Source organism: Opisthocomus hoazin, chromosome 1, assembly GCF_030867145.1.
Source record: "Opisthocomus hoazin isolate bOpiHoa1 chromosome 1, bOpiHoa1.hap1, whole genome shotgun sequence".
NCBI classification, from domain to species: domain Eukaryota; kingdom Metazoa; phylum Chordata; class Aves; order Opisthocomiformes; family Opisthocomidae; genus Opisthocomus; species Opisthocomus hoazin.
The window spans coordinates 69,074,019-69,099,948 of NC_134414.1; the positions used below are offsets into that span (position 1 = coordinate 69,074,019).

The 25,930-nt window shown below is 40.9% G+C and overlaps 1 protein-coding gene across 4 annotated transcripts in view; it reads left to right on the forward strand.

Moving 5' to 3' along the window:
* The window catches only part of MYO16 (myosin XVI), a 411,384-nt gene that overhangs the window by 39,830 nt on the left and 345,624 nt on the right, over window positions 1–25,930 (forward strand). Inside the window, exon 2 of one of the 4 annotated variants that reach the window (XM_075424696.1) lies at window positions 18,940–19,045. The exons of the other annotated variants lie outside the window; for them this stretch is intronic. The gene's annotated coding sequence lies outside the window, so the exon portion shown is untranslated. The remainder of the gene's footprint in view (window positions 1–18,939; window positions 19,046–25,930) is intronic. 4 annotated transcript variants of the gene reach the window in all.

Consider the following 25,930-nt stretch of genomic DNA (forward strand, 5'->3'; position numbering starts at 1 on the left):
GTTGCCCAGAGAAGCTGTGGCTGCCCCCTCCCTGGCAGTGTTCAAGGCCAGGCTGGACGGGGCTTTGAGCAACCTGGTCTCTTGGAAGGTGTCCCTGTCCCTGGCAGGAGGGTTGCTCTAGATGATCTTTAAAGGTCGTTTCCAACCCAAACCATTCCACAGTTCTGTGATTCTGTGAGCCCTGGTCCTGATTGTTTTAACTGTAGATAAAGCAAAAATAAGTACTTCTAGCTATTGTGTAAGATATTCAGAAATTGGGGCAGCTGAATCGGCTACTGTGTAAGCTGATCAGTGCCTCTGGAGGGGGGGATTTTGCCTCTGAGGAACTGGCAATGCCACAGCAGGGCAGCTGCAGAGATCAAGTACCCACTGAGGTTATTCGTCAGTGCTTTATGTTGATCTGGAGGTATGAGAGGGATAAAGTTATTTTGTAAGATACTTTTTTTGTTGTTGATGGTGAAGACTAATTTTATTTTGTAAAACATTCTTTTCATATGTGCAATTTTTTTATTCTCCCTTGTCCTTCTTTTGTTTTCTTAGGGCACTGAATTTATTTTCTGCTGCACAAACTGTCTGTAAATATTGTGAAAAAATAAAAGGATAGAAGTTTGTAGATAAAGAAGGTGGGCAGTCTAGTTCTGTAGCTGAAATAATGCAGTAGAAAACAATACTTTTATTTTTTTTTTCCCAAATAGACAAATCAAAAGCAATGCCAGTTTTTCTCTCTGAAGATTGTGTGGCAAAACACTCAGGAGACTTCTTCCTCCATCTTCCCTCTCCCTCCACGAAAAAAAGCTTCCTGTGAACCCCCCCAGATCATACATCCTGAGAGACGTAATTTAAATAGGAAACTATAATCAGAACTGAGTAAAATATAAGTTCCTAATCGTATTTCCCTACAGCCTTTATTCTAACCCTGAGGACAGTAAGATTGTGCCTTCTTGAAACGAGAGAATTAATACTCCTCTTTCACATAGATGCTGTCAGGAGAAATCTGTTGGGACTTAGAAGTATAGGCTGGCAGCCTGCCCTCTGAGCTCAAGAAGGCATGGCACCATGCCCAGACTCTTTTTCTCAGGGCTTCAATTTTCTTTCACATGGCTGTGCAAAACCAGTCTATACTTTCTGCTAACCTTGGTTCTCCTGCCGAAGACCCATCTGTACTACCTAGAGATTTCTGTTCTGTTCTTTTCAACTTAGAATTCACTCCTGCTCCTCGTTGTCAGCTTTCTTCCCATAGCCAATGCATCTTAGCATCTTAACCTGCTTACAAAGACCAACTTTCTTAATTCAGCTCAGCTGGTGGATGGCTTTTCCAACCTTGTCGTACTTTTCGATGAGCCTCAGGTAGGGGGTAGCTAATCCTCTGTTAATTGCTGGAATGAGGATCTGACTTTGCTTTATTAGAAGTTCAGCCATTCTGGAAGAAAGTTAAATAATTGAATGTGTTGGTAATGCATGCTATATAGGTACATTGAATTGGATTTTTTAGACAGGTTCAGTTTGCTACTGATTGGATTGTCAGAACTTTTCATCATGCTATAAACAGTGACATTTCAAAAACATGATTTTTTTTTTTTTTTTGCTCTAGCAAAAAGCATTAAGCTTTCTTGGCATTCTGTTCATAATGAAGAAAAAGGATTAACAGCAAGCAAGGAAGTGACACTAAATAGTATGGGAGGAAGGGAGAAATGCCGTACTGTTGGCATTTTAGAATGATCCAAAGTGAATACTCAAGTCAGCCTGACAGACAATCAGAAGACACAGCTTTTAAACATAAGTGCTTTAGTTTTATTAACTTCATTTTGAAAATAAAACACTGAAAAGGTTTTACAGTATTGAAATCTGAAATAGTATCATATACTCAATCACTACAGGTGGTAACTTTAAAACTAGTAAAATATATACTATGTGATATATTAATAGATGAGCTGTGCTCAGTATTTCAAATAGGAAAATGTGTAGAAAGCTGATGCCAAAAGGTCTGTCATAGACTCTTAAGCCTGCATCATCAAGACCTGCCTGGCTGTTGTTGCCAGTCTTGAAGTACTTTGTTTTATCTTTTTGCCATACTTGTATGGTGTCTCTTGCTAGTTCTAGGCAGGACACAAAGGCAGGTGGCACTGCAGCTACCTTCCTTGGCAACAGTAATGTGTCAGGTATCACATTTTCATTTGAATTCGTTCATCTGGCGATGGAAACCGGAGCCAAAGAGAACACAGACTGCAATTCCACTTACAGAGCTATCTCATGCATGTCACTCTGGGAGAGTTCAACGTGACTTTTGACAGGGCTGCACTAGCTAAAGTCTCAGAGTCATCATCAAAAATTCCCTGATCTCATCAGCTTAGTGTGTGGCAGCACCAGCCAAAAAAAGCAGTTAAAATGTTGGGTGTCATCAGGAAAGCTATTGAGAACAAGACAGAGAATATCTGCTCTATATTTTGCTGAGATGTGCAGCTTTGGTGGACCCAAATCTTGGCAGTGTGTGCAGGTCTGGTTTCCACACCCTAGGATGGGTAGTAGAGGAACAGAGAGGCCACTCCATTGATGAAGGGGAAGCAGCTGTCTTTGAGGGCCAGCATGGCAGGGATTAGTCATTTTGAGCAGAAGACTAGTGGAAAAGAGGAGTGAAATTTCAAAATCATAGGGCAGAGCTGTCATTCACCAAATCCTGTAGTACTGGAACTGCGTGACATTTGAAATTAGGAGGAGACTGGCTTTAAACAGATGAAAGTACTTTCTAACAGAGTGACAAATTTAGATTTTTTTGCCGTAAGAGCTTGTGAATGTAGATATTATCAAATTTAAAAAAATTTTTAAAAAAGACGACTTCATGGGAAGTAGGCCCATAGACAGATACTAAAGGGCGTCGACAAAAGTACACTCTAGTGTCCCTATCTCTGTGATGGTCAATGCGGGGGATTATTCAGGGAATAAGCTGAAGTGGGTGGGAGAAGGGAAGGTGAGAAGCCTTGGCTTGTGCTCTCTCCCTAAGCAGCTCTTTCACTTGTCAGCGGTAGAGACAAAATGCTGTGCTAGGTGTTTTAGTGGTCTGAACTATTTTCCTTTTTTTTTTTTTTCATGAGTGATGACAAGGGTTTGCTGATAAACTTGTTTGTATGAAAAGGCTTGGACCTTAAATGCTGCTGAGAGGATATGATTAGACAAAGAAATCTTTCTTTTGGCTGCCTAGGAAGATGCCAAACCCAATCCTAGATGCTTCCTATGGTGCTAACTTGCTTTAGCCGTCAATGAGAGAGGCTTTGTAAATTGAGAACTTCCCACTTGCTGCAGAGGGCTAACATTCATTACAGGCATTTGGGAAGCTTTCACAGGCATCATGAGACTTTGATGTTCTGGGCATCCTAAGGGAATCTCAACCTAAAACCTTTCAGTTTGACTCTTGCTCTTTACTAATTCACAGAACGTAATCATGAGCAACTGATATCACTCTTTGCCAAAATAGCCATTGTCTTTTGTAGTGAAACATTGTCCTTTCTCTTGGAAATGTACTGTATTCCAGACACTGAAGATAATCACCTTGGAATCACAGATTGTAGCCTATATAACTGCCTCATAATATCAGACCTTCCATTCCTGAGCAAGTTCACAGGGAGTAAGTTAGATAGAGGGAAATGTATTTATCTTCTAAAAGTTAAGTGGGCATGTAGTCTGAAGTAATTGAATTGCTGTAGAATGAAAAGACATCATCAACCAAAATAACTGTAAGTTGTTGTGAGCTTTCCAAATGCAAAGTAAAATTACAGTGTAATATTACTGATATTAGTGTAACCTCTTTTAGTGAATTGTCATATAGCAATTCACACTATTGACCATGAGATGTCTATTTTTCAAATGTGTCTATGAGAGTATCAGAATCTAAACAAATTCCTAGTTAATGATGAACATCCTTCCCTGGAAGGGAACATAGAATGAGCAACTGCAAAGTCCTTTGGCTGTGGAGCTACTTAAGTATTGGTTGTCCCATAGATGCTTTTTAGCGGTCAGCTGGCAGCTTGGACTTTCAGCATCAGCAACACAAAGACTAAACAAGGGTTCTTTGCCCTGTGTGGTATGACAGTCATTCTTTTGGTTGAATCCGGTTTTCTGACGTCTTATTATTGATAAAAATAATTTCATAACTGGAGGACAATTGTTTGAAACTAAATACACAGATTTTATGGGTAGGAGGAAAAAAAAGGGGGTTTGCAGCATTTGCATTCATGGCATATTCCTTCATGTGGAAGACAGATCTCCAGAAATGTGACTGAGTATGGATGGCAGATATATATGCCTTCATTAAAATAAGTTGTAACAAATGTCTCAGACCAGCACCTACCCTCTCTGGGTCACAGACACTTCTGCAACCATCTTAGGATATTTGTAGTAAGGTTGCTGCTTGGTTTGGACTCAGGCTGTCCAAGAGACTATTTGAGCTTTTAGGATGAAGATGATAGCTGTGTGTTTCCACTATATAACATAACTTGATTCAACAGATTTGAAACCTGGTGTCAACAAAGCTTACCTTTATGGGAGGCAGAACTCGTGGGGTGATGTGAAGTACCCAGGGATCTGAGAGCCATTACAAACTAGGGATCATCTTTCTCAATCCGTGTTTGTGAGCTCCTGTACAGCATAAAATGTGGAGTATGGTCAAGAACCAACCTTACCTCCTCTTCACTCACTTAAAATGCAGCAGACTAACATTGCGATTGCTGTTGTTTTCTTTGTATCACTAAGGAATTTCCTTATTACTGACTCCTTTCTATGTGCTTGCACACACAGCGTAAGTTCTGTTATGACATTATAGTTGTGTGCAATATCTGCATATCTTCCCAGTGTGATCATTTGAGTCTATTGAGGTCTGGTTTTTACTTCCGAGTTTTTATGAAAGGCAATAAATATATTTTAAAAAAACTAAATAAATATCAATTTTACTTGTGGGACATAGGACTGTAATTCTATCCCCCATAATTTCGTTTTTCTTGCTCTTTTGGGACCTCTTTCAAGATATTAACCATCCACCTGGGTTGCATACATAGTAAAAGAATAGAATCTCTAGTACCCACTGAACAGTGAGATTGTAACTTTATCTACCTGCTTTAAACCATGTGTGAAAAGAGCTGATTATGATGCTGACACTATTCACTTACTGCATTGCTATCTTATTACAGAAAGACTAATGGCGTGTAAAGGTCTGTTTGCTTGTTCTGATGGAGATTTGTAAAATATGATTCTTTTCTAACTTTCCCATGTCTCTTATTCACCAGTAAATTATTACTTGGTTGCTGTAGACAAACAGAATTCTCATTCCTGATTTGAAAAGGACAGTTTTAAACTCATTCTTATTTCTTTATCTGTGTTGTTTATCTTTTAACTTGTTTAAAATAAAAAAAAAGTACAAGAGGAAAGACATGAAATATGTAAGAACAAAACTGAAAGCATGCAATGCTCATGTGAAGAAAGAGCTGAGAACTAAATCAAATTGTCTCTTAGGAAAAGGCTCCTTTTGGAGATGAAAGCTGCCACTCCAAACAACAGGGTGTAGTTAGTACATTGCAGTGGTCTGTGACTGCAGTTCTCATAGCAAACTGGGAAAAGGAGAGATGCGTAAAACTAGTACGTTGTTGTTTTCAGTAAGGACAAAAGAAGTATAACTGAGGGAAAAATAAGGCTCATTTCAGTATTATCGTGAGTAGTTTTCACCAAAGTCTGCTTCCAGTTATATTCAGATATCATCACTGTGCACGTATCTCAGCTGGGAGAAGGAGGAGATCCCACAGTGTCCTGTGTAGGAGCCTGGAAGGGGAAGATCAATGTTTACGAGGCTGTGGGGAAAGGGAGCTGACAGAGACTGACTTAGGGCTTATGGCTGCATTTTGCTCCTGACTGTACCCCTTCACGCGAAGTGAAATTTACCATAAAACAGGTTTCCCAAGGTCGGGGTCAAGCTGGTGGCCGAAGGAAGCGCTGGAAGCGTGGCAGTCCCCAGCTCCGGGTCTTGGTCTCCCCTGCCCTGGCGTGCATGGGCTGCGGGCAGCCGGTGGCATCCCCGGTGCCGGTGTTCCCACCAGCGAAAGCAGATGGCAATGGGCAGCCATTCCTGCTCCCAGCCTGGTGTGCCTGCTGCCTGTGTGTTTCGCTGAAGCCCTGAGCCATCGTTCCTAGTCTTGCCTTTCGCCTGCGTAAAATCCGTTTGCTGGTGTGTCCTGGAGGTGGATTTTATCCTGCAGAACAGGAACACGACTGCATGTACTCCTGCAGTTCATACAATTTGGGGTATTGCTTTCCCAGCTACACCAGCCAGCGGTCACTACCAAAATGCCAGCTGAAAGACCACGTAGCCAGTTGTTAGCTGACGTCTATGAAGACAGTCCAGACCAGTTTTGTGACTTTTTCACAAAATGTTTTTGAAACAGCCTCCCTTCGACAGCCTTGGATGAGGGGCAGCAGCCCCTGCAGTTAGGTTGGCAGAGGGTACAACGACAAAGATCTGAGGAAGCAGCAGCCCCTTAAATCTGGGAAAGCAGTGGTGGAAGCTGCCCACATGGTCCAGTAGAACTATCAGGAGAACAAATCCCAGTTTTTCCCTGCACACATTGTCATGGCACAGACAGTATCCGTGATGTTTTCCAACCATCTATTAATTTCTTGCTGTTACTCTATGCTGATGCTTTAAAAGTAGTAAAGAACGGCTGAATCCTTTTAGACAGCTGTGTACATATCTGGTGCTAGACGAGTAATGGAAGTCGTAAGTACCTTGCCCGAGAGCTGTGAGCTGGGGAGTGCAGTTTTGTATAAACTTTGGGAGAGTACTTGGTGTGTGTTAGAAGTGGATTTTAAATCTTTATCATCTGTTTTCTGCAAAACGTAACAGCTTAAAAGGAACCAAAACAACTTGTAAATATTAATTACGGACAAAGAGTTATCCTTACTTTATCTAGCCTCTGTCTTTCTGAAGGAGGAGCTGTGAATGTATGTAGTATAAATTGAGGAGGCTCAAAAGAAAAGGAATTTTTCAAAATCTGTGTGTTTATTGTTCTTCATCTCTTATCAGCTTAGTGACTTTAAATTAGAAACATTGTGCAACTGCGGCACTATTGTTGGGGGATGGACAGAAGGACTGGTGATTTTTTTGTTTGTTTTAGGCTTCTTCCTGCACTTCCAGAAGTTGATAATTTGCTAATCATAGGTTTTAGTGCTTACAAGGTGGCCAGATCCTTCCACTGTAATTTAGCATAGCATAATCCTAGTCTTAAACAGGATTATGGTGAATCTAATTTCTTCATCAAGCAGGAGCCTTAAAGTTGTAGAATTACAGCATAAAATTCAACGTAGGTCAAGTGCTCTGACTTGCCTGTTATTCCTTCTGTTTGAAACCTGTGAACGTCTTGCCTCAGTTACATCAACATGGAAATTTCTTAAATAAGATTTCTCTCAATTTTTTTTTTTTTTTTTTTTTTTTTGTGTTGTTCATCTGAATTTCTGGTTCCTGTCTTGTAGAAAGAGCTGCTATTTGGAGGCAAACGTGTGACAGATTTACTTCAGAAAATTATCACCTTGACTCAAAGGATCCAGAGTACCTCACCCAGGAAAAATCTTTCCATTGTGAAAAGCTCAATATGCATATGTTTTTAAAGTAGGGACTTAGCATGGCACTTAAATTGCAAATCATATATTCCTTGAGTTTGTTGTCTTTAATGAAGTGAGATTTTCGGTTAGTAACAGTTCCAAAAAGTCATTAAATCTTTTTGAAACCAATGTTATTGTATCAAGTGTTTTGGAATTGAAAAGGTCATTAGATTAGACTGAATACCTGGATAGTTTCCTGTTGTTCAGTTTTTCAGGTGTACTGTACATTTCCTAGCTTTTTGTTGGCCTGTGCTTACTCATATATTTTACACATCCATGTAAGTTTTCTGAGGAGAAAGCACCAATTGTGAAGATAATTTAATTTTTATCAGGACATTGAAGTATACGTATCTGACAGAATTTGTGTGTGTGTCCCCATGTGTGGAAGAACTGCTGTGTGCAATACAACCCAAGAGTTGCTAGGCGCTGCTTCTGTCTCCAGCAATGGTCTGAAGCTGATGCTTAAGAAGGAAATATGTACACATGCCTTGTTTTTAGTGATTATTTTTCTTTTCTAGGGCTCCATCCAGGTCATAGTACTTGGATACCTAAAGGCTATTCATAGACACATTTCTTTAATTCCTCATAGACATATTTCTTTAATCCCATTTACTTTTAGCATGCACAAAATCCTGCGTCAAAAAGCTCCCAGACTTAATTAGGTGCAATGAAAAAAAACACAGTTTTGTTATGAAGTTCCTACCTGATGCTTATGGGCCCTGGCTGGTTTTTGAATTATGATAAACAATAAAAGATATTGTCCTATTTACTGGTCTTTCCATATGCACAGTGTCTTTCTCAAAATAAGTGTCTTGAGGTATTTTATTCTATCTCAGTATTGAAGATGCGTTGTACGTGGACTGTATGTACCTTTGCTTTCTGTAGTTAGGCTGTGTTTGTGTGGTTGGAGTGATCTGAACTGCACAGAGTATACAAGATGTGAACATACTCTGGATTTATGGAGTGTGTACTAATAAAACCCACAATACTAACAGACTGGCTTAAATATAAGTACAGAATATTAAGTTGTAATATTAGCATAAAATAATGACTTGGGTATGGGAGCTTAAACAGGTATGAGTGAAAGTCCAGTCCTGTGATAATGCCCACATAGTCTCCCCAACAAGGCCTTTGAGGTTCCCAGTCAGTGGATGGCAGAAGCTGAACCCAATCACTCTAGAGACCAAGTGACTTACGGCTTTTGAACCTGTTTGTATGTCTGAGTCTGGCCAGATTTAAGACTAGACTTACAGAAACATTTAGTAGTCTTGGATTTGATATTGTCACGTGGGTCCATTTCAGAATGAATGAGAGTATTGCATTAGGTGTATAATTCATTTTAAGTTCCTCATGCGTTAGATTTTTTTTTTTAACATGTACATGTTAGAAAGTGGGTTTCCCAAGCAACTGTGGCCACCTTGTGGATTCTGCAAAAGAATATTATATCTTATATTGTAAGAGAGTAGCTAGGACAGTTGTGATAGTTAAATCTTACTGTGTTATTGGTCCTGACTAATAACTTTCAGACAACACTTCTTTTTTGTTAGAAATGTATTATTGTTAGTAGATGACTAACAATAAAGAGATACTACTGCTACTGCTTCTACTACTAAAACTATGAAATATCTGCTTTGCATTGCAAAGTTACCATTTTTTTCATCAGAAGATTCTTGGAATTGGTAAAGTTTTGCTGGGAGGGGGCAGGAGAAAATAATTTCAGTGATGCTGTGGGTTTTTCTTGGAATTGTTCTTCTTTAATTTCTCCTTCACTTCTTAAAATTAGATTTCTGGGAAAGAACATAGTGAAGGTGTGATGAGTTGGCCTTGTCTGGCTGCCAGAGGCCCACCCAGCAGCATTCTCAATTGCCTTTTTCAACAGAACAGGAAGAAAATGAGAAAATAAGATGAAAAATCTTGTGGATCCAGGTAAGGACAGGGAGGTCACTTTCCAAGTACCATCATGGGCAAACCAGACCATGACACCACCTTAGCAGCCCACCCCGCTTCAAGCACCTTGCCATGTAAATCAAGTACAGAGGGTAGAAGATGTCTTTAAAATAAAGCGTAGCGATGTCACGAAAACAGATGGATACGAATTGCCTATTAACATATAAAGGCTTGAAATTAAAGATTTCCAGATTGAGTTGGTTGAATGCTGGTATTGTCAGTCAGTGAAAAAACTCTGATTTTGCAAAAAACTGATTGTATTCTAGACGGGCCATGCAAAAGAAACATACATTTTTGTCACCCCAGATCCAGTTTGGAAATGCTGATGTGCAAAGGTTTGGTTTAGTTTGAAAACACATACCCTACTGAGATTCCACGTTGTTGCTTCCCTTTTTCCCAGAGCCACTGCTCAAGATAAGAGCATCCCTGGAGAGGCTCTGCTCTGTGCCCCACTGCTGAGCGAAGGGGCCTGACGGATCCCTGAGCAGAGACTCTCTACTCAGAAATCAGAACAGAAAGTATATGGGTCCTTTAGGAGAACAGTTCTGTGGGAAAATGAAATACAAACGGTAGCTTTTAACAACTAATTAAAAAAAATGAATGAAGTTGTGCTCTGGAAGTAGGAGGAAGAAAGTCCTTCAGAAGATGACCATAGGACAGATCCTGTAGTGGAGAAGGCAGTCTGTCTGAACGGGCAGAAGAGGACTGCTGCTTGTGAAGGAGGATAGAGGTCTTCTGTTGTTGCTGACCAGACAGGGAAACTGTCTGGTCTTGAGATCTTCTTGACTGGACACCGGAGGTTGCTTACGGAGTCAGTTCAACTTGCCGAACTGGAGTTTAGCTGACTCCCTCCTGCCTCCAAGGCAAAAACCACAACAGTTTTCTGTGGTGTGGGGATAATGTGTCAGATCACTTCAGTGAGAGATCGGTAAGCACTGGAGCTGCTGCAAGAGGGAGAGTGATGTTACGTTACTGGGACAGGGAACAGGGAGTGTGAAAAGCAGGGGTGAATACAGCAAAGCAGAATATTCCCCTTTAGTGTTAGCCTCCTTGGCGGGCCTGCTCTGTGGCAGCACTTACCTCTGTCCTGAGAAGGGCACCAGCACGCGTGAAACTTGTTGGCCTGGTTAACGGAGTCTCGAGTGGCTTGGACTGTGCATCCAGAACAGGTTCCTCCTTGTGTGCGGGGCTCAAAGAGCTGTCAGGTCTCTGGACACCTGCAGTCGAGATAATTAAAAGCTTCGGGATCTCTGCCAGAGTTAGGTAGTGGGGATATCTGACGTCCCTGCTCATGGATAGCTACCCAAACCTTGGGGATGTTGGTACTCCAGGCTTCCAGCCACCTGCTGGGAAGTCAGGCAAGATTTCACTTCAGTTCTTTGAAAGCTAAATCCAAGCTGGCTTATTAAATCAGATTAGATCATTCTGATGGCTGTTTTCAGTGTGACACTTGTTTTCCCAGAGAATTTCTGAGTGGCTCCATTTCTGGAAGAGCAGCGTGACTGGTGAAGGGTCTAGAGAACAAGTCTTACAAGGAGTGGCTGAGGGAGCTGGGGTTGTTAAGTCTGGAGAAGAGGAGGCTGAGGGGAGACCTTACTGTTCTCTACAACTACCTGAAAGGAGGTTGTAGTGAGGCAGGTGTTGGTCTCTTCTCCCAGGTAACTAGCGATATGACGAGAGGCAATGGCCTCAAGTTGCATCAGAGGAGGTTTAGACTGGATATTAGGAAAAATTTATTTACTGAAAGAGTGGTCAGACATTGGAACAGGCTGCCCAGGGAGGTGGTTGAGTCACCATCCCTAAAGGTGTTTAAAAAACATGTAGATATGGCACTTCAGGACGTGGTTTAGCAGGCATGGTGGTGTTGGATTGAAGGTTGGACTCAATAATCTTAGAGGTCTTTTCCAACCTTAGTGATTCTATGATTCTATTCTATGATTCTGTTCTATGATTCTAACCATAAAAGTGAGTATTCATAAAGCCACTCTGAAGTGACTGCCAAACTGGAATAGAGGTGGCGAAAAACTAGTTTGAAGATGTAATTTGAAATGATTATAAAGCCTGTTATCCAAAAGGAAATTGGACAAGGTGGTACAGGTATCATGTATCTTATTTCCCTGTGCGATATACTTCTCTCAAGGTTGAACACAGAGATGGGCTGTTATCGTATGACACTGTAGTAATGGAGAGTGATGTCTTGGTAAGGCCAGACAGATACAAAGCAGCTCATCAGCAACTCAAATAGGATGCTACGTTAGGGATATACCAGGAAAAGACATTCCTGGTTTGGCTTTTTTTTTTTTTTAAAGTTGCGGTGTACTGTAAATTGAAACTAAAAGCCAGTCTCAACCAGTTTTTTTTCATTTCTGCCTTTTATCATTATCTGCAATCTTCTGTTGTAAACCCTGTATATGTTTGCCATTTCTTCATTTTATTTCTGCATGTCCTGGGCTTATTAATTTAGATGGTTACTAATTCCAAATTCACTTGTGGTCTAGAGCCTTTTCTGTAACTGCAAAGCTACAGGTTTTTTTTAATCCAAATCACTTTTTTCTTCTGCATTTCACTCATAAGCTGATCAACCATAGCTGCTTCACATTGTATTACAGCTCTCCTAGAACGTGGTTTTACTGATTTTCATATCTCTGAGATTCTTTACCTTAGCTGACATGTTAAAAAGTTCTTAACTGGGCAGCTTTAATAGGTTTTTAAATTATGTATTATTATGCTTGATACTGGAGCACTTCTTCTATGAGGAAAGTCTGAGAGATTTGGGGCGGTTCAGCCTGGAGAAGAGAAGGCTGCAGGCAGACCTTACAGCAGCCTCTCAGTACCTGAATGGGGCCTATAGGAAAGAAGGGGAAAATATTTTCAGCAGGGTTTGTTGCAACAGGACAAGGAACAATGGCTTTAAACTAAGAGAGGGTACATTTAGACTGGATATAAGGAAGAAATGTTTACGATAAGGGTGGTGAAACACTGTCACAGGTTGCCCAGAGAGGTAGTGGAGGCCCCATCCCTGGAAACATTCAAGGCCAGGTGGGATGGGGCTCTGAGCAACTTGGTCTAGTTGAAGATGTCCCTGCTTGCTGCAGGGGAGTTGGGCTAGATGACCTCTAAAGGTCCCTTCCAACCCAAAGCATTCTATGATTCTATAAGACTTCTTTTTTTCTCTTCCTAGGTTGTTCTTCCTGAATTCTGTTTGAGTGAATAAAATGGCTTGTTTTTCCATATATTTCCATAGTAGATTCATGAAATATAAATCAGGCTTACGTATTTTTCTTGAGTCTCAGTTCCAAGGAAGAGCTCAAGATGCAATACGATAGCTCAGAGAGAATATTTGTAAGTTGTTCTCAAACTGGAAAGAGAGCTCATTTATCAAACTAACAGTATAGAAAAGGCAATATTTAATGGAAATGCCTTTCTTAAGACTTCTGAATTTCAATAAGAACTTTAATACAAAAAAAAAGCTAGATGTTTTTTGATAAACGTGCACTGTCCTACCAAAGATTTTTTAAAAAGTTGAGAAGTTAACCATAGAAACATGCCTAGATCCAGATGCTTCTGGGTCCAGCAAGCGTCATTTGGCTTAGGCTAAATGACTTTAAATATATATTGTAAAAGCAGCATTATCTGTAGAAACTCGTGGTGGATTTCTCTGAATTGGTGCCCTCCTTGTGGTAGATCAGAGGCTTAAGTGAAGCATTTAACACATACACGAACTTCTATTAATTATGAGAGAGTTTTCTGGTAATGTTTGACCTTTAAGAAAGTTTGTTATAAATGCACTGGCAAGCAGCAAGCAGTGTTAGGAAGAACATTCAAAGAATGATATGAGATAGTAGTCATAAATAGTATTGCAATCTACTTCACGAACCATCTATTATATGTCTGTATGTATTAGTTCCCAATGTTTAATGCAGTGGGCAAGTTTTCTGCTGCTTGTTCATTGTGCTTTAATATTATGCCAAATTTTCTTTCGTAGTAGTAGTGGTGTGTTTCTAATGACTTACTAATGACTTACTGACTTACTGGTTTTGACTATGGTGTTATTGCCTTTTATTCGGTAGGTTTTGGGGTTTTGGACCCAGCACTGGATACTTGTGGCTTTTTTTTTGTCTCTAGAGCACTATGGGCAGGAGCATAAAAATGTTGGCAATTAAATTGAAGAGCTCAAAACAGTCTGCTGAGACAGGAGGTGTGCTAGCACAGTGCACTTGGAATCACTTTTCTTGTGGGGAGGGGGGTTAAGGGGAGTATAACCTTTCCATCTTTGCATTACACGAGTTCAAAGGGAGACTGATCAAGTGTTCTGAAGAGGAATCCATTAGGTGCAGCTAAATAGAGAGACCATGTAAGGCTCAGGAAATGCCATGAAAATAGCTCGAGACTGGGTGAGTGGCAAGGGAAGGATGAATGCTTGCGCTGATTTTACTTTTCTTAGGCTGATGGCCCCAGCTGGAGCTAGACAGGGGGCTAAGTAGCTCAGTACAATGACATACCTGTGTGTCCCCAAAAGAAGCAAGGACAGTTACGAAAGGGTGGGGGATAATGATTCTTCTCATTCCTTTGAGCACATTTTGTCTTGCGTGGGTTGTTTAAAATGCAAATTTTTGATGAAAATTATCTACTGATGTTGTTCTTCAGTAGAACTTTCTCAGAAACATTGTTAAAATAATCTCTGCAACCCTGTCTACCTCTAAGCACTTCACTCTGAGCTTCCCTTGCATGTATAACTTGTACATAAAAGGCTTGTATAATTATTTCAGTTTGGTGGAAGATGATTGAGGTACAGTGAAATGACTTGTCTGAAGTCATGCAGGAAGTCTGCAGTAGAGTGAAGGAATTAGGGAGATTAAGGAGTATATAAACTAGTTGGAACTCACTTTTTTGCACATGTTTATGCTGCACATTGCTAGTAGTCTGTGATTCAGATACAAGGCCAAAATAACAAGGCCAAGTGCAGGTCCTGCGCGTGGGTCAGGGTAATCCCAAGCACAAACACAGACTGGGCGGAGAGTGGCTCGAGAGCAGCCCTGAGGAGAAGGACTTGGGGGTACTGGTGGATGAGAAGCTCAACATGAGCCGGCAATGTGTACTTGCAACCCAGAAAGCCAACTGTATCCTGGGCTGCATCAAGAGAAGAGTGACCATCAGGGCAAGGGAGGTGATTCTGCCCCTCTGCTCCGCTCTGGTGAGACCCCACCTGGAGATTAGATAGTGGGAAGAAATTCGTCACCATGAGGGTGGTGAGGCACTGGCACAGGTTGCCCAGAGAAGCTGTGTCTGCCCCCTCTCTGGCAATGTTCAAGGCCAGGTTGGATGGAGCTCTGAGCAGCCTGGTCTAGTGGAAGATGGCCCTGCTCATGGCAGGGGGCTTGGAACAGATGATATTTAAGGTCCCTTCCAACCCTTACCATTCTATGATACTGGCTAAAGCAGGCTTCTGGAAACAAATCCTGACGAATAAAGCAAAGATGCCCAATTTAGTCTCAGGCAAAACAGGAATTGCAATTAATAGAGTTAGACTTTTAGATGACATTTCCTGAAAAAGCAAGCAGTGTGGAGAACACACTCCTGATCCTGAATTTAGTTTGAAGGGGAACTCTCAAACAAATAGGACTCTATTTAGAAGTATCAAGATGGCAATTCCTATGATACTGTCCAGAACAACTAATCTTAAAAGATGCGTTCAAGTGTATAGGAGTGCTAAAATGTCCAATTTTCTTCTTTTTATGTTAGCCTTGAGAGAACTTTTTTGCTGAAAGATTTAAGTGTATGGTCCTTCCTCCAGAAATACATGCTGGCTGGGTACAAGACAAATAGCAGTCTGGAAGCAAAGTAGTTTTCAATAAAATAGTCAGGGGAGAGGCAAAAGTATGTAATATTTTATATATAAACTGCTTACATTCCTGCCCACTGAAATGTGGCTCAAGATGAGACATGAAGCAGTTTGGAAGCTCAGGTATACTCGTGTCACTTTGGATTCTTATTCTTTGCAGTAGAATTGTTCGGTGGAAAACAGCACGACAATAATTAGGGTCTCACTCAGACAGCGGAGTCAAATGTTGATCCTTATTTATCATTGTTAAATAACAGAATGGAAGCAGTGAAGCTCAAACTCTCAGCTGATTGCATCTTTTTTGACAGCTGAAGAGAAAGATGCCTGTGTCATTAGAAATTGATGCTGCAGTCCCTGGAAACTTGAAGTTTTTTTGTGAAAAGCAGAGAAGGGAAAAATAAAAGCTGACTGTGGATTGGAATCCCCAGAGTTGGCACCAGATGATCAGAATGATGCTATGCATAATTACACAACTGGGACTGAAAGAACAGTGAGATGCCATTAAGTTTTCTTCTTGTCTCAGTACCCTCTACATTTGTCTCACCTGGGTGCTCCTGCATACCTTTGGATGTAGCTTTCTGCACAAACACTTTGGCAGCAAGGAAAGCTTGGGAGGAAGGGAACAGAGATTGAATGAGGCATAGCTTGTCAAGCTGTTGATACTATGCTTGGCTGAATAATCTCGTGTTGTAGTGTTCCCACAGTCCTGATCTCTTAATTGTATAGGTTAGTGACCTGGCCAGAATACGCTGTCATTCCCTCGTAGGCAATGTGCTTGAGTTTATTCCTCAGGGGAAGGATTATTGTACGCTCAGGTTTTATCCCATTGGACTGTAAGGATGTAGCAGAGGTGCTTACCCAGACCCAAGTGCCCAGATGTGCTCCTGTATTCTACAGTTCTGACGTAGTCTCTCTATTTTCCTTGGTAATTTAATCATTCATTAATATATGAGTCTTTTCTGTTGCTTATGATTAAGACAGGAATGGGCAATGTAGCTGTGGAGGAGAGGCACAGACAGTAAGACACTTGTTCCTTTGTTGGGTTCTTTCTCTGGAGCAGCTGTGAAAAAGTTTTTCTTGCAAGTTTTGGACGATTGCACCGTAGAAACTAGGGGGGGGGGCGAGGGGCGAGTTACACTGTGTACTGTTAAATCCACAAGTAGAAACTCTCAGGAGGGAGGATTTTTAAGTTGGTCCCTCCAATTTTCTTTTTAGCAATCCTGTTGAAGTGCTAAACTGTTTCCTTGCTAATGAGTCTGGGTTATATCCCAGGTCGTCAACTTTACATAAGCTTTTCTTTGTCACCAACATTCATGTGCCCCACGTTCTTCTGGCTAGCTAAACATTTAATCAACTATGCTTCATCAGCTTAATGATACCTTGGTTTTTACTATTACTGTTTCTCAATCATTTTATCAAAATGTCCGGATCTAAGTAAACTTGAGACCCAGACCACCTGTCACAGTCCATCTTTATACCCCATTTTCTAGATATGCAAGGTCAATCTCTTTTTTCCCAATTAAGACAAAGCTGGTTTGTACCATTTGGATTGAAAATAAACAATTTGTCTTCTAACTAATTTGTTTAAAGTGTTCATATTATCTTCTGTTTGCACAGAGGTCAAAAGAGCACTATGAAGAGCTGTGCCTTTAAAGAGACTTTTATTAGAGCTAATTAGGATATGTTATTGTATTGTACAGAGGCTTTTGAGTGTAAGTCAACTGTAATCCAGGCACTGCATGAAGTTAGGTTCTGTCAGGCTTGCTGTCTCAGAGTAGCTGTTGGCACATGAAAAATGATGGTAAATAAATAAACTTTCCTGTCACATGTAGTTTTCTTTTAAGCACCTATAGTAGATACTATAAAATGCAGGTTAAATCTGTCCATGTGTATTTTCCCGCCATTTGATATTTTTTTTTAGCCGAGCAGTACCTTTTTTCCTTTCCTTTCCCCTTCATATATGACAAATGAATATCGCTTTCATGAATGTTTCTCAGAGATATACTAGGGTTCTTTCAGTCTTTGTTTGGAGCCAACAGGGAGTGTTTCACTCATAAGTGTAGTGCTTGGGCTCATACTTTAGAAAGAGGAAAAAAAGATTTAAAGATGCTTCACATTAGCTTGCCTGCTGCCATTTTCCATGGCAATTCATTAGCTGCTAGGAAAATGTAAATAGGCCCTTTGGAGCTATTATTTTCACAGACTTATGCTGGAATTTTGTCTTAAAAGTGCTACACAATGCGAAGTTATCTTACAAGGATGCGGTTTGGCATATTTTAAGGTTTTGTGTTTTCTTTCTGTGTCAATAATACTTCTAGAAAAATAGCAAAGAAAACAGCTATTTGTCACATCTTTGGCAAACACTTCCATCCCTTTTCTGTCTTTTAGGTAGCAAGCTAAAAAGCTTGTTTTGCTACTTTGGCCTATGATGCTCACTCAGACATTGTTATTTAATAAAGTTGCATCTAGATGTTTATTTTTGTATGTAACGAGATTTTTAAGCTCATAAAAGAATATTCTTGGTATTTGTAAAACTGTGAATCAGTGATACTGTATAGGTGATTTTTACAGCTATATAATCAGAAGAGCTTTGGAGTAAGACTCGTTCTGCAAAAGTATTTTTAATGAGTGAAAGGATTTGTGGGTTGGTTTTTTTTTTTTTTTCCTAAATCAAATCTCTCTTACCTGTTCTATTGTTTTGTCTTTCTGTGATGGCACTTCTCAAAGAAAATGTGAGTTTGTATGTATCTAAGTTACCTTAAGGAGTCAGCTCATCTCCTGGTTCAATGTGATTTTTATTTTTTTTTAAGTAGACTTCTAATGCAGGTATAATTGTGTTAGCAGTGTTCTTTCTGTTACAGCTTGGTTTAGAACTCACAGCAGTGTTTTCAAAGCCAGAACTTCTTTTTCTTCTTCTTTTGGCAAGATAGTACAGAAAATAGTATCTTTTTGTTAATGAAAAGTGTTAGAAATGTGACACAGTGTGACTGTAGAATGCTGTTAAATTGTCACGGGGGCAGTCCATGGGTCATGCTGGGTTTCTTTGTTTTGTTTTGTTTTCGTTTGTTTTAAATTCTCTTCTCTTTTGAGCACTCTCTGACTTTGGCCCATGGTATTTTTTTTTAAACAAGATCCAGGCACCAGACTCTTTCAAACCAAGCCAGGGAAGTGGTTCCCAATGGGAATATTTGTGTTCTGTTTAAACCTGCTCACCCAGAACACAGTAAGTGGGTCACTTCTAGTCCAATATTTCTTTCGGAGTGCTTGGAAGTTCATAGTAGACTCATACGAGTGCTTCAACATTGTCTTAGAAAACCCAGATAAAAACCAAACCCGTACAAACCCAGAATGTATTTTTAAATGCATGAGCATTTTTTTGGAGAATGGGGAACTGTTGAAGCTTGCCATTCTCAAACAGCTCTGTTCTGATTAGAGTCGTACCTTGCGGCTGAAATTGTATATAGGAAGGAATCGCTCACCTTGGTTGCTTAGCTGATGTGGTTTCCTCCTGCCAGGTACTTCTGCAACACTGGAGTTGTAAGCTGTTAATGCTGTATGGCCTTCACTTTCATATTTGATCTTGTCAGAAGAGAATTTTGCTGATTTGGGGAGTATCCCAAGGTAAGAAAAAAAGCAAAGCACTGATGATTAGTTTCCTCACCTTTTCCCCTCATTGCCCCTTCACTGTTACCATTTGCTGTCCATGATGTAGGAAAGCTCAGTAGGGTTAAAAGATATTCCTGGACTTTGAAGCACTGTGGGGATTTTTTTCTACTTCATTTCCAGAATAACCTTTCAGACCCTTAGGAGTGGCAGTCAGTCCCCGGGGTCTGCTTTCCCGGTGTGGGAGGTGGCGCGGCACCGGGCGAGGAGAGGGAGCCGGGTCAGGGGTGTCAGGCTGCCCAGCGGAGGCAGGGCGAGGCGGGGGTGCTGGGCACCGGCTTCTGGGGCCAGGGCTGGAAGAGCGCGAATTGTGCGAGGTTAGCTTCTGTGGAGGGGAGGGTGGAGGTGGTGCCAGTGCAGGTGCCAAGGCAGCTGAGGGTGTTGCAGGGAGCTAAAGCCCCCTTAGCAATCTTCTTGCATCCATATGTAGTCAGGCAGAAAGCATTTGGATGAGTCTCCTGAAAAACATGAGCTCTTACAGGCCTGAAGTTACTTTTACATGCATCTGGGTGTTTCTGCCATCAAATTCAGAATCGATTAGGTATAGGCATGAACCCAATTCTTCCCTCCATTGACTTGTACCACTGTCATGTTTTCTCTTTGGTCCACCTGAATGGGAAGCCAAGTCTTGGCATTTACACTGTTAAGGAACAAAAACAGTGGAGCAAATTCATCCTACCTTTCAATTTATACAAATCTAGAGTAATTGAAGTTGGAAATATAGAGTGAAGTGAATTCAAGCTTATGGTTACATTACACTATGATCCCCTGGAGGTTGAGGTAATTGGAGGGCTTTTCCCCAAGAACTGAGGATTTTAGTGTTTATTTCTGTGCTGCGATAACAGGCGTTCCCCAGGTGTCCTTGAGGGTGGCCGCCTGTGTGTGTAACCTGCCTCCCAGGAACTGGGTTTAAGGAGATTATTTAGCATGTCTCAGAGAAAATTTTTAGTGCACCTCTGGTTTACAGCACCTTGCAGAGGACACTTGAGAGAAGAACGAACAGCCTTGGTGTTTCCTGCAGCACCCAGCTGTCCGGTGTGTCAAGATAGGGAAGGTGGTGATGACAGTGAAAAGAGACAACTTGCAGTCTTTTCTTTCGGGTTTGTTACTGCACAGGCTGTAATGTTGTTTGCATCGGGGAATTGGGGATTTTAAGAGCGGCACAGTGAGAGTGGTACGATCACTGGGTACTGCGTGATCATATTATTACAGGGCAGTGCTGTGAAATACAGAGCAGTTTCAAGAGCGCTCTAGGAGTATGAAGCAGGTCATAATAGGAATATTTGCATAAGGTAATCCCATTGGGTTTTCTCCTGCTGGTGATATTTTGGAGAGGGGGACCAGAGGAGACTGTTTCTCAGCATCCTAGATGTGCTGAACAGAACTTACCTGCTGTGAAGCCAAATATTCAATATATTCCATAATGATCCTTTAATTTGAGTATAATGACTGTGTAATACTGACAGCAGCTTAAGTAGGTAACCCAAAAGAACCTCTGCAAAGATTTCATCATGATTAACTCATTTGTCATTAACTGTGGTATAGAATTAATGTGGATTGAGAATTGCATTGCAATTTACCAAAATACAAGATGGAAAATATCTAGTGAGCCATCTGACAAGGAAGATCTGTCACTGCATGAGAATTAAAATCAGCAAAGCAAATGACATGGCTTGATATAGCTGCTGACCTAATGTTCCTTCAAGCATCTGAGATACATGATAATTCCAGTGCAAACACAAGTGTGTGTGTGTATCTAAATTATGCATAGCTTTAGATCACCCCTCCCACATTTTAAAACTACTTGAATAGTTAACTCGCTGGCAGCGGTTTTGAACACTGTTTGCCTTGACAGCTGTTTGGAAACTGGCTCTGTGAAACAGCCGGCTTCTGGCAGGTTGGCAGCAGGTCCTGGCAGCGAAGATGAGCTAACGAAGGGGAATGACTGTGTCAGCTCGGACGATCCCACGCGCTAAACCCTCATGGCCGCGCGGTAGTTAGCACTTGGTGCTGCATTGTCTGCTGGCTGAAGAATGTGGAAAATGCAGGTTAAATATTAGAAACAGGCAGAGGCCCAAAGTTAATTGGGACTGGACAAGTAACAATTGTAAGCAGCTGGTCTGCTGTGGTTTAAGCTTATTATGTTCAGTTTAGTTCCACTGATGTTTTGTCCTTTTTGCTTCATTATGATATCTGTCCCACTGTCTGTCTCTGGACACTTGGATTTACAGCATCTGAGGGCAATGACTGCTCTCTCCTCCGTGCTTACAGTCTCTGATAGACTGAGGCTTTGATCACCTCCTGAGGCCCCATTTAAAATGGATATAATTAAAGACGTTTAACAATAACCAGCTTCTCTCATGCCGAAATATATTTTTTTCATTCTTCCACTTTGTGTTTGTCCTTTATGAATATTCTTTCACTGAAAGCAGTAGGATCTTTTTATAAAAGAGAACATACTTTTGGAGGCTCACGGGTGTGAGGAAATCATTACCAGACAAAAATAAAACTTTAATGAATGTGCAAACAGACTGCAAGCTTAAGCATCTGATGGGATACAGTGGGAAAAAAAAGCCTCAGGCAGCTTGCAAAAGGGACGTGTACACCCCTCCAAGTTTCAGTTAAACCCCATCTCCAATTTTGCAGTGATTTTCATTTGAAAGTGTGATTTCACTTGCATCTGAAAGTGATATAAATCAGAAAATAAGCATGTCATCATCCAGTTTGAACAGACTTTTATATTGTACAAGAGAATGCCATAGGCTTTCACACCTCAATAATCCTGTTCAGGAAGTGAGGAAGAGTAAGAAAAATCAGCAAGCTGCAGAGAATTTGTAAGAGCACAAAGTGACTACTGCAGCTTTTAATTTCCTTAGTAAACATGAAAGCTAAAAAGCTGTGCTTGGGATGCTTTAGGAAAAGCAAAGACTAGATTTTAAAAAGAAGAGAAACTCAAGCCACGCTAGTGTGGAAACCTGTCCGTTCTGCAGCCATCCTTGCAGACACTGGTCCCAGGAAACAAGCCTTGGACTGTAATGCTTGTGCCCTAAATAGGGAGAATGGTGGTAACACTAGGCTGTAATAAACTCTAGTGAAAAGTAAGAGCTTGACTGGAAAACAGATTTCTAAATTGTATTTGTATATTGGTCTTGGCATAATTTCTTTAGTTGTATTGCATGAGGGGCAAAAGTATTATTCATGAAAATAAAATTTCCTTGTCTGTCTGTCGTGATACCCCCATGTTTTTCACAAGAATACTGGAAGGGATAGAATATGGTTGCCTAATATAATATTTAACTTTTGTTAGACTTCATTAGGAGAATCCATTGAAATTTCTATTTTGCAGGAAATTCTTCTAAAAAAACTGCACCTTTCAGAAACAAGCACTCCGCAGAAGGGATAAAATTATTTAGGAATAAGTTAATTTGTTCAATTTCTGTAGGGAGCTGCAAAGACGACACTAAGGTTCTTGGCTCACGCCTTGTCTCCTGATTCTCCCAGGCCGCTTGCTCACTGTCATCTCTAGCAGGAGTCAAGCAGTCTTGGGAGCCGGGACCTCCAGCACAGGGAACTTCTTGAGACAGTGACCTGCAAGACGCCACTGTGGCAGGGCTTTCCTGGAACTGCAGTCCCTAGAGACCTCAGCATTCATGATGTGGAGGCGGTCCAGATGGCACAACTGCCTGGAGACACTGCAAGCTTTGTTCCCTTTCAGGTCACCAGCCAAGCTGGCAGGAAACCTGGCAGGCTTTTGATAGGACCTGCTCCTCTTGCAGCCAAGTCATATATTGATCACCGTGCTGTTGTCTGTTCTGGTGTTTTGTTGTATTTTGACCAGAAATTCTGTTTTGGGACCTGAAAATCTTCCCAGAAATGTTCACTTGAATATGGAAGTTTCCACAAAATTTTCCGGTTTCAGTGAATCGGCATTGTGCCCAAATCCCTGCCCAACCCCTTTTTATCCTATTCCTAGTATGAACTGCTGTATGACCATCAGCTACAGTTCTCCATAGGGAAATGCCAGTTGCAGAAAAATCCCTTTTGATCTATTTGGAAATTAAGCAGAAGATAAAAGCTGGATCTTATGCTCACTGTCTGTCTGACATCAAAATACTGGCCCTTCACGGTAAGGCTGAGGTATGGCTTCTTTGTCACTTCATCTTAAGTTTTCATGCAAAATCTAACCCGTAGTTTGCCTCATTTAACTTTCATGTCTGCTTTTTTCCCCTCTTCTCTGTATATGTGGTGTTACGCACGCCCCACACCCCGCCCATTTTTTTTTCTTTTTATGACAGCAAACTACTTCCACTTGGAAGTTAGAGGTCAGACCTCTACATATAAACAGGCTCCAAGACATGGATTTCAGAAAATTAATAGATTTGTTTGTTTATTTCAATGAATGCTAATGAAATTTTAAGGGCAGTATAATAGTCTTAACACATTTTTTTTTTTTTTTTTTTTTCCCAAAGAAACATGAGGGTGGCAGAGACTGGTGGTTTCCTTTTGTGAAAGTGTCTTTATAGAGGTGGCTTCTAGCCCAAAAGCAAACCATTTATGATGCTTAGTGGTGCTGGGATTGTTTGCCAGAATGGGTGTTAGAAATGGATTCTGTTGATTGACAGGGGGGGAAAATACCCAACTGACATTTGACTAAAACTGGTGCTGCAAAAAAGGGTGATTGGCAACATGTTTTAAACAAACTTCAGAAAGATTACATCAGTGATGAATATTTGACAAAGAAAATGATTGTTTCAGTGAGCAGGTATGTGATTCCTTAGTTTTTGCTATGCCAGACAGATTAATGTTAAGACACTATAATTTTAATTTGTTGTAGCAGCTGTATTTAAAATCTGTTCTTAGTTGCTGCTTAATATTTGCAACGAGGCATCAGGATTCTGGGTACTTTTCTTTGGTCGCTGTATGTAGAGGATATTAAGGATGTAAACATGAGTCTTGTTTCTGTCTTGACCTTTATATTTCCTGGAAATCATTGCTTGCTGTCCATTAAGCCACATACAAATCTTACCAAGATCAACAATAATTTTCTCGCTAACATGGCCAGCATAAATTTTGAATGTGCAGTTACATAAACTAGTGTATCAACTATTTTGAAATTGGGCAGATGAACCTGTTTGTTCTACTCATATATATATTTTTTGATCTTTTTTCGGTGGTTTGTTTGGATGTGTTCTGAAATCTCTGCAGCACTTCTTTAACAGTAACTGAATGTGGTCCTCTTGAACTTTTTTTAATATTTATTTTTAAATTGTACATTTTCTGAGCAGCGCAGTAGGATAAAAAAAGCTTGTGCTGCAGCTTCTCCTGTCAGACTTAAAGGAACATGTCTGACACACTCCTTGAAAATGACAAAATGCTGTAAGTTCCCTCTGGCACAGTTTTTATTCATATCCCTCGTGCCCTGGACTCAGGAGAACATGCCTGTCTGAGCCCTCCTGTCAGCTGCTTCAGTCTGCTAGGACAGTCTTGGGCTGCCTCGCGAATGCTGAAGTAACCTTCGAGCACACTGCAACGTGCCCGGAAAGACTTAACCCTAGCACAGCAGCTTTCTACTGACTTGGCAAATCTCCTGCTTTGAAGAGAAGATTCCCATTTCTAGTCCCTGCCCCATCTTCCTTCCTGGGATGTCTATATTTCAGATTTTAGCAGCATCATAGTCTCCCTCCTGTCCTAGGAATGGATTTCCCCTACCAGACCTTTCTGGTGCTGTGCAATTTACCAGATTTGCCTGGTGCATGGGATCCCAGAGTTGAGGAGAGGTTATGATTTAGGGCAGGTGCCACAAGGTAAAACACATTAAGTGTGTCACTGCTGCCGTAGCCCTCCCATTGCTGATCTCCATGGGGTCCCAGGGCATGCATCTTCATTTACTTGGAAAAATGAAGAGTTTGGGCTTCCCTCACAGGTCACACCACTTTTAACAACACATTTTCTGTCCTTTATCAAGACCATTTCTATCTCCCTCACTGAGCCAATGTTACTGGTCAAGATAGGTGTTGATAAAGGAGTCGGGGAAAATAGTACTAGATGCCACCAGAATGCTCTGAAAGATAACATCCAGAACATAACCAAGCCACCACCTCATCATCTGTCCTGCATGCTGGGTGTGAAACACATTTTAGGTATCATTTGCAGAAACTCACACGGTCTGGAAAGGTCATTTCAGACTATGCTTCGGGTGTCTGTCACCTCTACCCAGCATACCAAGTGGAAGATTGTGACTGCTGTAGTCTGTGCCATGAAGTGTCAAGGTGGTGCCTTGTACAGATCTGGAGGCTAAGCTGCTCCTCTAACCCCAAAGGTTCCCGTATTATCAGACCAAGGTTAGTAGGTTCTCCATCTCAGAAACCTTTTGTCTGCCTACTTTGATCCCAGTTTCCCAATTCAAGGGATGTCTTTCCCCGTAACCTCTAGTCCTCTTGTTCTGTATTAGTTCTCAGCACCTTGGTCTTAACATAGCTTTTAATTTCACGTATTCCTAATGGCATTAGCTGTGCTTGCTAGGTTGGAATAACCTAGTATCTTCAATAAGCCATTTGATAAACCTTGCACTGGATCTAAAACCCGCTGCAGTCAGTGGAAACGTTTTCACGGCACTTCAGTTGACACTGGATCAGGCTTTTAGGAATTATATTTTAAAATTAAATGTCTGTTTGAAAATTCAAAAAGTCACAAAATTATATTGTAGGAATTGCTGCTTGTCTTACTAAAAGGTTAAATAACTTTTTCACTTAAAGACCAAGTATCTAATATAATTTGTACAGAGCACAAGTGGTGTCCTGGTGATATCTCTGCCCCTGTAATTACACAACCTGACCTTGCTGT